Genomic DNA, 18379 nt, shown 5'->3' with positions numbered 1-18379 from the left:
CACCCTATCAGCATATTAATGGAGTTGACGCTGATTTCCTCCATCTTCTTGCTGTAGCCTTTGCAGCTGGAGCCAGAGCTGCCATACCAGAATTGGTGAGTCCCGTTTTCTTTACTTTGCGAGGCTGCTCAAACAGTGTTGAGTCGGAGAACGGAAGGCATGGTGGAATTAAATGTGAAGAGCAGTTTCCCTCTGACAGCTCAGACAAAAAACTGGCTAAACAGGAGGCAGCAGCTAATGCAATGAAGGTCCTGATGAGTGAAGCAAGGTTTAAGTTCCAGGCAGTGATTAATGGACGCCGATTCCCACCAGCAGAAGCAGCCTTGCTTACTCTGAGAAGACCACACTTCTGCCTCTCAATTTACCCCTTTGATTTTCTCTTTCAAAGGTTTAATCTCCCAGCCAGGAAGTTGCTGTTTCTTCTCCCTTGAATTCCAAGAGCAGCCTTCCAGATGCAGTGCTGTTCAGGTACCCTTGGTATTTTTGTCTTCTGCACATGGCAGCCTGGGCAATGAAACAAGGCCAGGCATTACCTGTTCCTGGCACCTGTGGTGGAGTAAGGCAATTCATCCTGTTCCTTCAGTGCTTTTGAGCTTTCTTATTCCTGGGCAGGAGCCACAACAGAGCTGCTGCCTGCATACAGAGAGAACGCCAGAGGGAGGAGTGACCCCAAATGACCAGATGCAAATGAAACAGTGCACGCGCAAGAGATTTATGTGAGGTGGCACCATTCTAAGATGGTGTGAATGCTCTGGATAGCCACGATGGAAGATAAACTTGTTTGTTTGAGTTCACAGGAATGGGGGAGGCAGAAATGTCAAAGAATCCCGCTTCAGATCTGGTTTGACCCACTCTCCTTGGAAGCGGGTTTCCAGGGCTGGAGGTGGCAGGTTTTGTTGTTTTGGTTTTTTTTAAGAAGGAATCTGAATAGGTTCAGCACCATCACTGGAGTACGTCAATAGATTCGCTAGACAGGAAAATTGGCCTAATTTCTAAAGATGGATTGCAGAATCGTGGCTGTTACTGAGCACCAGCGAGACCGTGAAAAGCACCATATGTGCCACACTGGAGTTGGCCAAGTCAGTCTCTGGAGTCCTGTTTCCCCTTGCACTCTGGACGTTTCTGTGTTGTAGCAGGTCAGAGCAGGTCAGAGCAGATTCTGTGAGTGTAAAGGGAGCCCAGAACAAAGTGTTTGGGTGCAGGTGTCTTAAGTTAGGCAAGGTGGCATATAGGGGGAAACTGGTATTTCTAAGCTGCCTTTCAAGATGCTCTCACCCTGGAAATGGTGAAGGTGGGATTAATCTCTTCATTAGGTCCCATCTCAATTACTTGCCTTCAGTTTGATAAGGCTAAAATTTAACCCCAGGTAGCCCAGTTGTGGCAACCCTGCTACATTTTCTGAGCTTTCTTTCATTAAAATGATTTCACTTCAACTAAGTTCAAATGTCCCTCTCATGAGCCACGGTAACAAAATGTCCTACATTTTCTGAGCTCTTTTTCCTTAAAATGATTTCATCATGCTGGAGCAGAATGGACCATGTACGCCTGTAGAGAAACTGATAGCTTGTCGGGAGAAGAACCCAGTGAGTGGCCTTATAAGTCAGAAAGCATCATGAATTCTCAAGCTTCCCCCAGTTATGCTGCCCAGTTCGAAAACAGCAAGTGGACCACAGATGATATCCCAGATAATCTGAATGCTATCAACAAGCAGCCTGATAAGTCAGAAAGCACCTGGAATTCTCCAGTTTGAGTAATTATGATAACTCAGAAAACAGCAAGTGGACCGGAGATGACTGCAGCTTCACCACCATGTCCCCTGACAGACAGGAAACGCAAGAGGATGCAGATGAGGCTGAAGGCCAGCACAGTAATGCAGAGCGCTCTGGAAAAGCTGGGAGATGTCCACAGGCAGAACGCAACTCCACCACGATGGTCCGCACTCAATCTTGCCAAAAACATTGGGTTTTCAAGGGCCAAGGACGTTAACGCGTTTCTTGACATGGCTGAGACAAAGGAGAAAATCTGCAACTACTTGTTCAGTGTGGTGGAAACGACGACAGATCTGGCTTGTGAGAGCAGAGGAGGTGAGCGGAGCACGCTTGGCTCAGGAGACCCAAGAGTTGCCAGCCTCAGCTCAGGGAGAGAAAGAAGCCCTGCTGACTGCAGTGCCAGTTGCTTGTATAAACTCCTCAGAGAAGGCAAGTTGCACAAAGGGGAAGAGACACCGCCGCTGTGGTGCACGGCTAATGATCTCGCACGTAAACTTAAAACTCACAAGAAAGAGGTCAACCGTGTTGGGCAGGACTATGAACAAGAAATTCTGACTGTTTTCAGGCAGCTTGGGGAGGGGAGGACTGAGAACTCAAGGAGAGATTCTGATGCTGTGAGGCTGAATTTCCAAAGACTGTCTCTTGCTAGCCAGCATCCGTGGGTTGAGACTTCGCCTCGGTATTGCCCTCCACAGTACCATCGTCAGCCGGCTCCTGCAGACAGATGTCAGCCCAGCTTCAGCAGGGCTGGAGGGAGTAGGTTCTCCGTGTTGCAGGGGCGGGGATCACACAAGGAGTCGCGCACCAGAGGCAGGCGAGCTGCGGCAACTAATCAGGAAACCTTTTTACACCAGCAGTTCCTAACAGAGCAGGACACTGAAGTCTCTAGACATAACTGCCCCAGCACTAATCGAGGTTTTTTTAACCACCCTCGTACCTCACAAGAACAGGAGTGCGCTATGATTAGAGGCGCTGGGCGAGGCAGAGGCTCGTATCTTACCCAGTCACAGTGAGTGAGTGACAGCTCCTCTCCTGGCTCATCGGCAGCCTGGTTCCCACGTGTGTCCGTCGTTGTGTAAATATGTTCTGAATTCCTGTGTTTTTTCTCCTCAGGGCGGGAGAGTGTGGAAGATACTTGAAATGCCTCAGTAGCTGAGAAGCTGTTTAAACTGTATTTCCGGAATCCTTTTGTTTTTATGGGACTAATTTACACTCCTAGAAAAGTAGGGAAAAAAATTGACAAGGGAGATTGACTTCACCTGCAATTTGGGGCTGCTGGTTTTCTGCTGGGCAGCCAAAGTTTGCTGCTGTGCTGGAATCAAGTCTAACAGGAGCAGAGGGCCGCTTCTGACAAAGCTGCTTCTCGTCCCTCTCTGGAGTGGAGCTTGCTGTGTTTCAGGAGTGCACCCTGAACAGGCCACCCAGCCCCATTTCTCAGACTGCAAAGTAGGTCTGAGATTCTTCTCTCTCTTGCTCTCTCTCTCTCCTGTGCGACCACACAAGCTGCTCCAGCTCACCTCCTTGCACTCCTTCACCTCCTCATGCCCATTTCAGAGCGTTTTGGCCATGAATCTGAAAATAATTGTCTGCCTGTTATTGCTTTCATTCCCCTGTCGTGTGATGTTTTACCTCTACAGACCACGTAGTGTCCAGGGAGAAAAAGACGCTTGGGATGCTGTTGCGAGCTGCACACCTATCCAATTTCTCTGCCTGTTATTGCTTTCATTCCCCTGTCCTGGATTCCTTACTTTTAAAAAGCATATTAATAGTTTAGTCTTGCATCCTGTACCCCAGGCCGTGTCTTTATCCTCTCAGTTTCGCAGGAAGTGTTATCAGAGAATTAGAATATGCTGGGTGCCTTAAGGAGGTCACGGAGGAGCAGGCAGAATGGGGACCCGGCAGTGTGTATCATGTTGATGGGGAGCTTTTTAAAGATGAGACTTGCATCGGGAAAACGTATCTTTGGGACGGTAGGTGCCTTGCAGTTGTTTAATGAAAAGACAATTTAAATTGGCCTTGAGGTGTGTTTGGTGAAGGAACCCATCGCGCTGCGCTCAGCCTCCCTGCACTCAGACTCAAGTCCCGGTGGTGGCAGTGTAAAACGAGGTCACTGAGCAGGGGGCAGCAGCAGGGCTCCCTCGTAGCTGGGGAGGTGGAGCGTTTTTTTCAAAAGCCTTCTTCCTGTTTCTGCCCTGCCCTTGGCTCAGGTAGCACTTTCTTTTTTCCCCTGTGTTTTCTCATAAAATAATTTAGCGTACGGATGAGACTGAGGTAAAAGGGAGCTCGGAGCCATCTTGGCGGCTGCTCGGTGCTGCTCCGTTCTGCGGGTCGGGGTCAGCCCACGCTGCGAGCTCCCTGGGCGGGGCGGAGCGACTGCTGCGGGAAACGAAACTGAGAGGAACCTCACGATTGCTCCCAAAGCCGAGAGCGTGTCTGGGAAAGCCCGAAATCCGGCGACCGGGGCAAGGAGCCGCCCTGCCGGGTTCGCCTTCCCGCCCCAGGCTCCGCCGCTGGTTGCGGACCAGGACCCGGTCCCGGCGGCAGCTCGTGAGTGACGGGGCTGCATCACCACAGGCTGAAGGTGACCGGTGTTCCCGCAGCCCCTCTCCCAGCGGGAGAGCAGCCGCTCCTCTTGGACACGGGTGCGGGTGGCAGCCGTCCTGCCGTGCTCCCTGCGTCCCCTTTGCGGGTGTAGGCCCTCGTGCTCGTGGTGCCGTCACTGCTGCGCGGATGCGCGGGCCCGGGAGCGTGGTTTGCTCGCCGCGTGTACCCCAGCCCGCCCTCCCGTACAGTGCGCTCCGGACTCGGGGGCCTCTCGGGGCCGGGCTCCATAGGGCGGGACGCGTAGAATAAAACGTTCTCCTCGACTCCCGGTGGCAGCCTCGCGGGCCTCCGGAGTGCGGTGTGACCGTGTCCTGGTTCCCCAAGGGCCCTGCGTGTCCTGCAGCGGCTGCCGGGCCCGGGCCGCACAGGCCGCGGTGCCGCCTCCAGTGCAGGGGGCGGCCGCGGGCCGGGTTCGGGCCCTGCTGGGCCCCGGTCGGTTCCTCTCGGCCCGTCGCGTGCGTCATCACCATGCGCCGGCAGCGGCGCCAGCGGCAAGGTAAAGGGGCGCGGATTGCCCCGAGGAAAGATGGCTGCCGCGCGGCACCTTCCGCCCTGCGCAGGCGCAGGGGGCCCCCCGCCACGGGCACCGGCACAGCCCCGCGCTGCCCGCAGCAAACATGGCCGCCGCCCTCCATCGGCATAGCCCCTGGCACAGCCACAGCCCCCGGCACAGCCCCCGGCACAGCCACAGGAGCTGGGCCTCGCTGGGCCCGCGGCGCCGGCACAGACACAGCCACCGCCACCGGCACAGGTGCTGCCCTGGGACACAGCGGCCCTGGCGCTGCCTTCCAGCCGGGGGAGCGGAGCAGGCCGCGTGGGCAGTAGCGCCGGTGCGCGCCGCCGCCTCAGGCGAGCGCTCCCGGTGCGGCGGACGCGGCGACGAGCAGGGCGCACGCGCTGGCCCAGCGGGGTGCGGGGACGGCATCTGAGGGGAGAAGCCCCCTAGTCCCGAGGACACCCTGGCACGGCGGGGCACCGGGGACACCGATTCGATGGAGGGCCCATAGGAAACGGGTGTCCCACGGGTCGCGGGGGCAGGCCATCGAGGAGGGGGGTAAGGGAGCTCCAAGGGAGAAGGGGGCCCCAAAGGACACAGCAGAACCCCACCACAAAGTGGGACACGGTGAGGACCACAGGGATGAGGGGAGTCCTACAGGAATAGGGAAGGGAATGTCTCCATTTGCTTGGAAAGAACCTGGGACAGGGTGGGATGTGACGATGGTGTTTGCCTGGGAAAGTGAGGATCCACAGGCTGCGAGGACTGTGCCTGGTTTGGGTGGAGCAGCAGACAGGAACAATCTGTTCTCTGACAGTAGTTTTCCAACTCACACGATCCGGGCGCCCGCTGGGATCCCTGCGCCAGATGGCAAATGACACACGGCTATTGATGAGCGTGGCTCCAAGCCAGACAGCCTCCGAGCTGTGTGAACCCGGCAGTGCCGGCGCAGCTCCTGGACGGGTTGTGATCCATACCCACCAGTATAAACACCACAGTGCCCACTGCCCAACAGGTGCTGAACCCGAGCCCCACGGCTGGTCCATACATGCATCTAATAATAGCTTGTTCCCAAGCCTTTCTGCCCTTGTGCAACCTGAGGCCACTTCCTCTTGTCCTGTCACTTGTTACCTGGAAGAAGCTGTTCCAGTGCCTGATTACCCCTTCCATGAAGAAATTTCCCCTAATGTCCAATCTAAACACAAGTGCCACACCCACTCCATTTTTGAGCACTTCCAGGGATGGTGACTCCATGGGTAGCAAAGACTGATTCCAGCCATTGATTCCCCATCACTGCCAAGGCCACCACTAACCCATATCCGCTGTTCACTGGTTGTGCTGCAGCAGCAGAATTATAGAATTGCAGATTTGTTGGGACTGACACCCACCACATGGCCAAAGAGGGTCTGGGGACTCCCAGATGATGGTCCTGGATGTGATAAGGCAGATGGACTCCTAAAATTCATCCAGAACCCATGCCCATCCCTCCCAGCTCCCTCCAAGGACCAGGGTACTCTGAGGAGCTTGTCTTTGTATGTTTTGTTCATTCATGGACAAATGCGGTCCTCACCTGAAGGCACATACAGCTACCACTCCACTGGGACACACAAAGCTGCTGGTGACACCAGGTTCATTGAAATGCCTTTGGAAAGCTGCAGGGAAGAGGCCACGGTGGGTATAGAGCTGAGTCTATTCTGAGGCAATTCTAGGGCCTGACTCACCATTTCCACACCCTGCCACTTCATCTGAAAAAAAACCCCAAACCCTGAACAATCCATGACCTCCACTGAACACGAGCAGCTAAAACCCACACCAAAACCACACTATGACACACAATCCCCAAAATCTCTAAATCCAGACAGACAACTTCAGTGAGTATGCAGGGTTCTTTTTTAGGCAAGGAGTCTCTCCATTACAGAAAACGAGCCTCATCCCAGGCAGGAGTCTTTGTGCTCCCAGATCCTCCTAGGAACAAAGATGTGTGCAGTGGGTGGGAGACACTGTTTATGTGGACTGTGGCCCCCATGTCTGATGGTCTGCCGAACAGATTGAGGAGTCAGTAGTTGTGTGCTCTGTGTGCTGTGGAGTCATTTGTTCTTCACCTGGGGCAAAGCTTGGGAGTGATCACCAGCAACTAAAATGGAGTGGAAAAAAAGGAAAACAGTGCTGGAACCTTCCCATTCCATCTTCACAGCAGCCAAGATGAATCACATCCACCGAGCCCACAGTGCTGGCAACACATGATTTCATGAGCAGCCTGTCACACCAAGGCAGTGGACAGGTACGGATGAAGTGGCGGTTTGTCACATATAGGGCGTTGCAATTCAAAAGGATACATGGCATGGAAACAGGTTGGGAGTCTGCCAATTTCCCGTAAAGAAGGAGAAAGGAGAATGAGCGTGGCTGTGTTAATGCTGGGACTTCAGCAGCTGGAGGTCTCCTGGTCTCCCAGCCTGTTCCTTTGACTCGTTTTCCAATGACCACGATCTCCAGAGGCTGCAGGAGCTTCTCTTATGGCCATCTAAAATCAGCCAGGCAGCATCAGGTAAGCTGGTTATCAGCTCCTTATCTCCACCACAGAAGGGGAGCAGGATGAGTCCCACCATCCAAGGGCAAGTAATGGAACTTTCTCTATCCTCCAATCCTGCGGGGAAGCCTCTGCTCAGGGAAAGTGGGAGGTTTGGGGCAGTCCCCAAAAAGCAAATCAAAGCAGACACCTGAGGCATCTCTGGCTGACGCTGGAGGTTTAGTGAATGCTGCCTCAGGCGGGGGAGCTGTGCCACAATTTATTTCCTCTCTTTTCATTTCATAAGAGGGAAGCTTATCTTAGCAGAAAGCTAGGCACAGGCTGCCTGCAAGAGCAAGGAAGTGATATTTTAGTGTGTGTAATAAGGGAGCCCAGGGCTTCCTTCCCCTAGAAACCACCATCAGCTGATTAAGAAGTGCAAATCTCTCCTCAGCATGGCCCTGGGGCAGAGAAGATGAGACACCAGCACGGCAGGTGATAAACCACCACTTGGGCACGTCTGCAAGGAGGCCAAACCCTAATTGCAACTCTTACCAGTAGTGTGAGAGCAAGGTGGGAACCAGCTCAGCCCAGTTCCTCACTCCACATATGAGGAGCTTGGAGTGTTTTCCATGTCGGTTCCCAGCTGTACATCTGCAGCCAGACTGGAGAAAGTGCAACGCTTGGAAGGGAAAATAAAGCATTTTTTCCCTCCTAGGGGAACTGATGCTCTGGAGTTATGGAGATTTTCGCACCATCTCCCATGCATTATCTACTCCATGTTTATAGCTACCATAAAAATCCATTAGAACTTTCTGGGATGCAGCTCCTTGCTCTGGTGCCCATACCAAGGCTGCAGGCTCAGAATGGGCTTCCCCACGTGGGAACCTGTCTGTTGGGAGCAATAGAAGCAAAGCAGGAGGAGAAGTTCTTCACTCCTTCGCTCAGCAGCAAGGCAAAAGCTTGTGCAATTCCCTGGATAGCTCTGCTGCCTGCTTGATGTCTTGTGGCCACAGACATGGCAGCTGCTGGGGCTGTACCAAAGCTCAGGAGGTGCAGGGAGTTCCCCTTCCCCTCTGCTCCACATTGGGAGCTCTCAGGATGAGTAATTAGCATACTGTCCCTCCCTGGAGCACACTGATGCCTGAGGGGATGAGTATCACACAGACAGAGGTGCAGGGAGTTCCCCGGCCCACCTGCCTTTCACTGCTGGGCTCCACTGCAGCTTTGAGCCATGGGCATGCTGCTTCCCACCACTGCAGCTGCCGTGGGAGTCAGCGTGCTGGCTCCTTCTGCTGCCACAGTCTGCCTTCTCCTGCCTTTTTTCAAGGGTACCTTTTGTACCAGACAGAATAAAACCAAGAACTTAAAGTGAAGGCCATGCTCACGTGGCATGTCCTGCCATACAGGTGGCTGAGCAGATTTGACCCTACATGCCATGACGGCTCTAAAACCACATGAAAAGAGCCCCTGAGCATCAAGGAGCCCCTGGCCATCATGACACTGAGAGGGAGGAGCCCAAGGAGCCCACTCCAGGGAAGATGGACATCTGAAGCATGCTTTGAGCAGCCAGTCTCCCCACAGCTCCTTTCCAAGCTGATGCTTTGGCCGTCACCTGAGTCAACACCTTGGTAAGGGAGAGGCTGACCAGCCCAAGAGCCAAGAACAAGCTGGGTGGTTTGCAGTCTGTCTAGGGTCCCTGTCTGACCTCCTGCAGCACACTGCATCAGATGTGCTAAGAGCAGTGAAAAGAACCCTCTTCTCCTCGCTAGTCCCCCTAGATCTTTGAAATCTGGCTTTAGGAAGGATTCATTAATTCAGCTGATTGACTCTGGGAACTGGTGATGTAAAGGTCACAGAAGGGAGTATTAATGCCATGTCAACTGACACGTACTAGGAGCAGATAAATCAGATTTAAGATTAAATATGAAAGGACAAAAAGGAGAACCTGGGCTTGGAGCCTCAGGGATGGATTGTGAAATCCTGTAGATTTGTCTGAGCACATGATAAAGCCCTCTTTGTCCAGGGTGCATGTGATGCTTTTATCCTCAGGTCAGTGCTTTTCCCACCCATGGCTCTCAGGTAACAATCAGGTACTGGAGTGGTGATGAGTGGCAAGGGAGTAGTAGTGGAGAGGTCGAGTTTGTTGAGCACCGAGATTGAAGAAAAAGGAGGGGTCAGCAAGTACCTCAAGCAACATCAATAGCACATAAATAAAGAGGGGTGGAGAGCACTGGCTGCTGCCTCGGGCAGTCCCCAGGAAGTCCTTCGGAGACCCAGCTGTGCCAGGCTTTTCCCTGTCCATTAGTCTCTCTGTGCAAAGCAGTGAAAGAGGAGTAATGGGATCTCATGGGAGGCATGAAGGAGTCCGACATGCAAACTCCAGCAGCAGTCAGTTTGCGCCGCATGAAAAAAAAAAGATCTGCAGCAAATAAAGAATCTGCCATCCATTACTCCCTCCAGCCAACCCTCCTATGTCTCCATCAGCACATGGCACTGTGTGCAAGCCAACCAATTACAGTGCTGTACATGTCCCTGTGATCTGCAACCAGCATCTCCAAGACATGTTCCAGTTTCTTGCTTTCTTTTAGATTAAAAAATGCTGTTTGGAAGGAAATCCCTCCTTCTCTTTTTTCCTTAACGTGCAGCTGCTGCCTCCAGGGAAGCCATGAATGAAGCAGAGGAATCAATTAAGCTGCAAGATATTCAGCCACCTGGTGCTTCTGACTATTTTTTCCTTGCTTTCTCCAAAGCTGGCACTGAATGCTGGTTGAGTGCAACAGGTTTTGTTCTAATTAACCTAAGGTTCCTCTCCTCCCTCCATGCCAAGCTGTGCTGGTACAGGGCCAGGGAAGATGCGAGCTGGAGTTTGCCCCAGTTCCCAGGTGTGGAAGAAGCACTGTCAGCTTCGCATGGTTCAGACACTGACATGGTTGGCTCCCCTTCATCCTGCTCTTGCTGCCTTGAAGAAAGTTGTACGAGCTGCAGCTCAGTGTGCAACTGTGGGAGAAGTGGTGAGCAATTCCCAAGTGAGGTCAGGCACAGGCACAGAAATCCCTGTGAGAAGCCATTTCACTGCAAATGAAGCTGAGCTCTTTCCCGTTTTAAAAATAACTGGATTGTGGGTTTGCAGCCATGCAAGGGTTTGGACATCCAGTCAAAATTTAAGAGGCAAAAAGCAATCTCTCCAGCAGCTCCATGTCCTTATGTTGGGGCCCCAGAGCTAAACACAGCCCTGCAGAGCCCGTCTCCAGTGCAGAGGTGCTCCAGCCACGAAAACATCTTTGTGGCTTCCTCTGGAAGGCACTGGAGGGGGCTCTAAGGTCTCCTTGGAATCTTCTCTTCTCCAGGCTGAACTCCCTTGTCCTGTACCTCCAGCCCTTTGACCAAAGTCCCTTTCCAACTCTCCTGGAGCTCCTTTAGAATTCCCTCCCAGTATCCCATCTAACTCTGCCCTCTGGCAGTGGGAAGCCATTCCCCCATGGGGCAGCCACAACTTCTCTGGGCACCCTGTGCCAGGGCCTCTCCACCACTACAGGGACCTTCCACTAGACCAGGTTGCTCCAAGCCCTGTCCAACCCGGCCTTGGACACTTCCAGGGTTTGAGCTGGGAGGGACCTTAAAACTCATCTTGTCCTACCTCCTGCCATGGGCAGGGACACATTGCCACCTAACCTGTACCAGCCAGTGCAGAACCTGATTGAATGGAATCACAGACTGGAAGGTGGCATTGCCAAAAGCACTTGAGATGTGACCAGGTGCTGCAGGGGATGAGGTTTGACCACCCTGCACCAGGGGAAACCCTTGCACATGTCACAAGGACCAAAAGAATTAAAACCATGCAGTGCAGCTCCTGGGTCTGCTGGGGAGAAGCTGTGTTGGAACAACAGCAGCCGTCACAAGCCAGTTGGTGGTGGGGGCTTTCCTACAAAACCCGCATGACACTTTGCTACTTAAATGATTATTTTGGGGTTTCCTGCTGGGGAGCAGTCACTGTGAGACTGCTGGCCTTGTGCTCGCACTATAAGAAAGGTTTTTCAGCAGGGATGGGCTGGAAAATGTCTCTTTACATGTTAAATGGATATCTTGGTTTCCCAGGTAATTCCTGGGAGCACCCACAAAGGATGGGGCTGCCTGATGAGAGGCCAGGCTAGTGTTACCTTCTGAGCTTCCCTGCTCAGCCACAGTGTTTGCATATCGGCTTCCTCTTCTCTCCCTAGGGGACCCCTGCTGAGAGCAGGGCTGGGGCTGCATGAAAGAGCTGGCAGGATGCTTTTTAATGGGATTAATTAACCGCTGGAGCCTGTGACAATGCCACTTTTGCGAGGTCCCCTGCCCACAGCTCCTGAGCCCTCATAAGCCCAGACAGATGCTCCAGCTCTGGCTACAGGCCATTCCCCAGATCGCGCCTTCCAAGCAGTGTGGGTAACATCAGCTGAACAGCTTAGCACCCTGAAAGGCACCAACGGGCTCATTCATTACTGTTAATTGTCAGTGCAGCGGTGTGAGGTCTGCAGGTTCCAAGGTAAAATTAAGGCTGCTCCGCTGCTAATTCATCTAGCCAGCGTTGGGATTCCTCAGAGATAAAATGAGGTGGGGAGCTGTCCTGTAGCTATTTCCATCATGGATATGCTCCTTTCCCCCAGCTCTTGAACCCAGGAAGAAAAACATTCAGGAAACCCTCTCCTGCACTTGCTAGGTGGGGTGGGTGGTGAGGGAGGAGGAGATGTGGCTTCCAGCTGGGCAACCCAGATCAGGATTTCCCCAGTCAGGAGCTGGGAGTCTCACTCCCTGCAGAGAAGCTTTTGCTTACAAGGGGGGGCTTTGGATCAGGCAGGCAACTGCTTTGGTGCTGAGCTACGACCTCTGTATGCTGGCGGGAGTGAGAAGGATGTGGGAGACAGCTCCTGGGGGCGAGGGAGGGGGAGGCAGGGAACAAGAGGAAAATCCAAGTAAACAGCTATCTGCCTGCTCAGTCCCTCACAGGTAGAACTTTTTATAAACAGTGGGGAACTACTGGCCTTCCACAAGGGAGAGGAAAAGAAAAGAAAATAGCTATTGTTTTGCTAAACAATGTGCCCGCAGCAGCGCTGGAATGTGCAGTGACAGGAGGCAAAGTGCACTTCCAAGGGAGAGGAAGGAGAAGGATGCCGTTGGTGTGAAGGTCTGGGCATCTTTACCCAGCCCCATGAACAATAGCATAGATCTCCACCTCCCTGCATCTGCCCTTCACTTTCCCAGTCCCAGGAGTTGAAATCCATTTTTATTAATGGCTCAGGATTAAAGCTTCTCCAAAGAGAAAGGTAATAATTGTAGTTCTGATACTGCCCATGAAGGCAATGCAAAATGTGTTCAGTCTTTATGTGCAGCATGAAATCCATTTTTATTAATGGCTTAGTGCAGCACAGCCCCGCCGTACAAAGGCAGCCTAAATCCTAAAAATACCTCCAGCAGTCTGGGGGACTCTCTGATAGGTCATTAAATCCTTGCAGTATTTGAATTGTGATGAATCGATAGATGGGGCTCTTTTAGTTTTGAGCTAATACCTGCTAAACATGGCTATGGGTTTTGTGGAGCCAGCAGAGAAGAAGGAGGAGGAAGGTGAGGGTGCCCCAAATTCCATCCCCATATGTGGGCTAGGAGGATGCCAACAGGAACAGCTCCCCTACCTGGCAATGGGGCACTGCTGGCTTCAGCTCACTCTGAAGATGGCAGGCTGAGGGTCTGGTTAAGATAAGGGGAAGCTGGATCCTTTCCCAATGAGCACCACTCTGAGCCTTGCTCAGAGAATAAACAATGATAAAATTTGTCTGGGGTGCAAATAACTTTCCCAAAGTTAATTCATTGGCACCCAACTCTGCTCAAAATCAGAGCTGGGCTACTCCCTCTAGTTCATCCCTCACCTCTAGGAGGTTGATGGCATGGCAGATGCTCTTTCCTCTGGCTCTGCAAAACCAGGGGGAACCCCCAGATGCCTTGTTTTATGGGAAGCTGAGACTAGGATTACATCTCTGGACCCCCCATGCCAAGAGCTGCTGGCAGTTTGCAAGCACAGTTTGGGAAAGACCCCAGTGAAGGGAATACATCCCTGTTCCCTTGTGCAAAGGGATGGTGCTGAGCTGTCCTGTTCATCCTCAGGAAGCAGCTTTGTGCTTCTCAGGGTCCATCTCCTTGCCAAAGTGAGACTTGGTGCCACAAGGGGTGTGCTGGGTCCAGTGATTCCCCTCGGTCCTTCTGCCACTGGGGCCAACAGTGGAGCAATGTTGGAGGCATTCCTGACACAGGGACCCCTTGCCTCAGACCCTTGGTGCCACAAGCCGTGAGAGCTCTTTTACCTGTGCGGTGTGTAAGGATGCAGCTCTCTGTGCAGAGTTACACACACAAATATATGACTGTTCACTGTAAAAAGTGCCTTGGACTTTAATCTGAAGAGGTCAGTATCTAGAAGTATTGCATTGCCATAAACCTGAGCTGTACCCAGAAACAGGCATGTTTTAAACTATGGCTTTAACGTCTCTCAGCTGGGGGACAGGAGTGGGGACTGGCCTATATGACAACAGCCCGTCCCCACATGCTTGTATGTCCCTGGGGTCAGGATCCAGCCCCAGGCTTACATTCCTCCTTCAGGGCCACCCAAAGTGTTCTTCCCCCGCCGGGGTCTCGGCACTGCCGATGCACCTGCCAGTGGGAGCCTGGGGGCCCTGGTGCTCTGGGTGCTGCAAGCTGTGCACCCAGCTCTGCTCCTTCTTCCGTCGGAGCCCCACGAGACACCAGGCAGGGCCCAGAACAACCTGCCCAGTGGGTGCTCTTGGTGCAGGAGAGAGAAAAAGCTTCTCCATGGCATTAGTTATTTCCCTATGGGATGAGCCACCTGACTCTGAGCTCCCTCCCAAAAGATATCTAAAGTGTTCAAGGTTGTAGAGAGGGGCTTTTGTTTGGGAGAGGGGAAGATTCTGCTGCCAGGCTCTGTACTGGTCTGAGCTTCTTCCCACCGAGCCCTGTGCCATGGCCACCAGGTATGTTTGGAGGGGGCGGTGGCGGCGATTGCTCAGCCTGGTCCTCTGCACCACTCTCCCTTGGGGTTCTCCTGCCCAGCATCTCCCAGCCAGCTCACTGAGACCAGAGCTGAGCCTCTGCTACTGCCAGCTAGGTCTGGGGCTCCCATGGGGATTCCCCCCGACCTGAAATCTCCCTGCAGGAACCAGCTCTGATGGAGGAAAGAGGCTGGTTCTTAAACCCAGCACAGCCCTAGCAGCAATGAGCTGCCATGAGTTCTGGAGGCTCCTTGCTGGATGTCACTCTTACCACTGTCAGAGCTGTGTTGGTGGAAGGTCTCACCCTTCCAGGACAGTCAGAAAGTCTAAAAGTCCCTACACTGGCCCTTCCTGATCAGAGCTGCAGTCACTGCCATGCGCATGACATACCTGGAAATGAGCAGCACCTATGGGACCAATTCCTGCTGCTTTTATCCAGTAAGTCTTAAACTGCTCTTTGGCAGCCACACTTCGTCCTGACCAGTCTTCACACACAGAGAGAGCATCACTTCCTTACCTCCAACCCCTGAGCTGCTGGACCTCATCCCTACTGGATCACCAACCCAAACCATTCTGTGATTCAGTGATTCTGTGATTCTATGGACTCCTTGAGCCTCACTCGTAGAAGGTGTCCCTGCCCGTGGCAGGGGGTGGAACGAGATGAGCTTTAAGTCCCTTGTCTGCCCCATCCCTGGAAGTGTTCAAGGCCAGGTTGGATGGGGCTTGGAGCAACCTGTTGAGTTTGCAGGGACTACTTTGTCTCAGCCTTCCAGCTGGGAACAGGCTGCCCAGAGTTGTAACTGCAGGGTATTGATGGCATAGGAGGACAAAACCCTGAGCATGAAAGAGAAATGAGATGACTGGGCCATGTCCAGTTCACATTTCACACCCTGCACTGGGGAGCTGCAGCTTTTGCTCCTCCTCTGGCACAACTTTCATGCACTTCTCTTGTCCTTTCATTTGTTACCTGGGAGAAGAGCAGCCTGTACCAGAGCCTGACCACACACACAAGAAATTTTCCAAACATCCAACCTAAACAAGTGCCACACACACATCTTCTAAATTCCTCCAGGGATGGGGACTCCACTACTGCCCTGGAGAACATCAAGTCCAACTGTTAACCCAGCGCCACCAAGCCCACCACTAACCCATGTGCCCAGTGGTGTGGAGCATATTTTCATGGAATCATGGAATCGTTAAGGTTGGAAAAGTCCTCTAGAAAGAGGGACTCCACTCAAATTTCCCCTTTTCCTCCAGGACAGAGGCTCTTGAGGAAGCAGGCTCCCCTTTGTTCCCAGGTTCTGGAAAGCCATCTGCAGCTGGTCTGGATCTGTGTGTAGCCCAATGGCACCAGAGCTTTGCTTCTCCCTAGGGAAAGGCCAGTCGTTATCCTTTATCCCCCTTGTATTCATTCCCATTACTTGGAAGCTGACCTCTAGCATGTCACTTTCTGAGACTATGAAATATATTGCTATATTATGATGGTTATGGTAACTTTCAATTATGGTTTTGTACTTGCCTCTGTACTGCTCGCTTCTTTTTTAATGATAGGGGAAAGCATAATAGTTTATTTTACTCTGCAAACTCATGGATGTTTCTGTCCAGACTTAAGGAGCTTTGACCTGGGTTTGCATCCTCCTTCCTGCACCGCCTGCAAGGAACTATCCTAGAAATACCAGAAAAATTCAACGGTCTTCACCTAACCCAGCCAGTCCCATTTTTGGCAGTCTTGGGGGCTTTTTTTGCTCCACGACTAGCTGGGAAGCATCTGACCCCACACTCCAATGGGGCCAATCCCCAATGTCCCTCCAGGACGGCTACCAAGGTGGAGGAACAGCACAAGAGGAAAATCGCAAAGAGATGCCAACCCCCTGCTCCACACACCTGAGATCATCACTTTGGATACCCTAAGGGACAGAGAGAAGAGCTGAGATCCAGCCTGGGCTGGCACGGCTCCAGTAAACAGCTCCAGTAAATGCTCCCCAGCCAGTCCTAAGCCCGGCGCGCCCACCCAGAGCTGCTGCCTGCTCCCTGACGGCAGCTCTTGGTCACCAGGCAGAGCCACCCCGAGGCCACGGTGAGGGCAGGTGTGGTGGGGAGCCCCCAGTGCCATCCGGCACCCTACACAGTGGCCAGCACCGACACTAACCCCCCTCCAGCCCCGCTGCCAGGACTTCACCCACACCCCTGCCAGTTCTTCAGCACTGGTGCCAGTAGCCGTGATCCATCACCCTGCATGCAGCCCATGCAACCCACAGCACCCACCCCACACCCCACCCCCTGCACCCCTGTATTTGCACCCCCATTCCACACCCCTGAATCCCCATCCCAACCCCCAGAGCCCCCATCCCACCCTCTGCACCCTATGCCCTGCACCTTGCACCCTTCACAACCCCACACACTTATCCCGCCCCCCCTCAGCACAACCTGCACAACCTGCAACAACCCTTCTGCCTGGGACTTGGCAGCCCAGTGCTGCTGCTGCAGTGGGATTTCGATCCCTGTGCACCCCACAACCTCCCTCCCCTGGCCTCACACGGTGAGAGTGTTGGAATTGCAACTGGAGCAAGAGATCCTTGTTCTGGGGCAGAGCAGAAGTGAGACAAGAGCAGGCACTGTCAGCTTGCAGGCCCCAAGGCTGGAGGTGGCAAGGAGTGCCAGCAGGAGCCCAGGAACCTCCCTACAGGCTCATGATCAAGTTTGGGAAATCCAACCAAGTGTTGATCGTCAAAGATCAATATTCTGGGCCTCAGAGAAGAGCAAACTGCCCATGGCATGGGGCTGTGCGTGGGGCAAGGTGCAAAGAGCCTGAAATGCAGCATTTTCCCTGGCCTGCAGGCAGCTAGTGGAGAAAAATGCTTTGCTCATCTCGGTCAGGAGGTTCCCAGCACAGCAATGGAGAAAATGTTAGAAATTCTGAGAGCTGCTGCTCCCTGTATGCCTCTGGTTTCTCCCTGTCCATCTTGCCCAGCAGAAGCTCCCCGTGGGTGGCTGGGAATTCACTGCTGCCTTGGCAGCCCCCCATGATCTATTCCTAGCCCTGTTCGGCTTCTGGGAATGAGCTGCTCTTCCAAGCTCTTGTAATTAGTGTCCTTGATATCATCCCTGTTGCCTTCAGGTAGGCATGTGCCCATTGCTACTGGTCCTTGGCCAGTAGGACATACTGCAAAATGAGCTGCCTGTGCTGCAGATGTGCTGGTAGCAGGGGACCGAACACGGGCTGGCCCTAGGAGGAGGAGGAGGAGGAGGAGGAGGAAGAGGCTGTAAGGCAACAGCAGGAGCCTGCAGTTAGAGTTACGTGGAAAATAAGCAGTAGTTAGTGAGGAGTGCTGCCCCCACGCCCAGTGCCGAAGAATTTCTTTGCTGCCAGTGGTGTGAGGTGGTTTCACACCTCCTTGTGCGATTTTGTGCGCATATAGGGCAGAGACACACCATCCTCCTGCACCGCCACCCCTACACCCAGGTATACTCAGCCTGTAATGTTCCCCTTTGTAACTTTTTCCTGTCCATAAATAATGCTGAATATTAATTACACCTCACCCAGCAGTGTCAGTAATTGTAATCAGCCACTGTGTTACTCCACTCAGCAGACAATATTTATATATTTTTAAACAGATGAAGTAACCATGTAATTACTCTGCCTTGCATGGAGCCGTGCGAGGCTTCGACTTTGGGGTTCGTGTTTGCTGCTTTCCATGAAATATTTCTCCCTTTTTCCTCCTCAGTTCTTCCCCAGTGTCGTGTTCTGGCTTTCCTGGATCAGGTACCCTTGGCATCACTTGGCTGCTTCTGGAACCAGCCACTTTCTGTTTTGCTTTCACGCCTGCCAAAGTGCAGCATCTCAGACTCCATTATAGTTTTTGCTGGTGTGCAGCTTCCTGGGTTTGGTGGAGGGCAGCAGCACTCTCTGGCAGCATCTTGGCAATGGCAGTGCTGCCCATCAGGGGCAGGTGCTTCATCTGTTTAAAAC

This window comes from Corvus cornix, chromosome 23, assembly GCF_000738735.6.
Source record: "Corvus cornix cornix isolate S_Up_H32 chromosome 23, ASM73873v5, whole genome shotgun sequence".
In the NCBI taxonomy this organism is placed as follows: domain Eukaryota; kingdom Metazoa; phylum Chordata; class Aves; order Passeriformes; family Corvidae; genus Corvus; species Corvus cornix.
Note: the sequence above shows the minus strand (reverse complement) of the source record.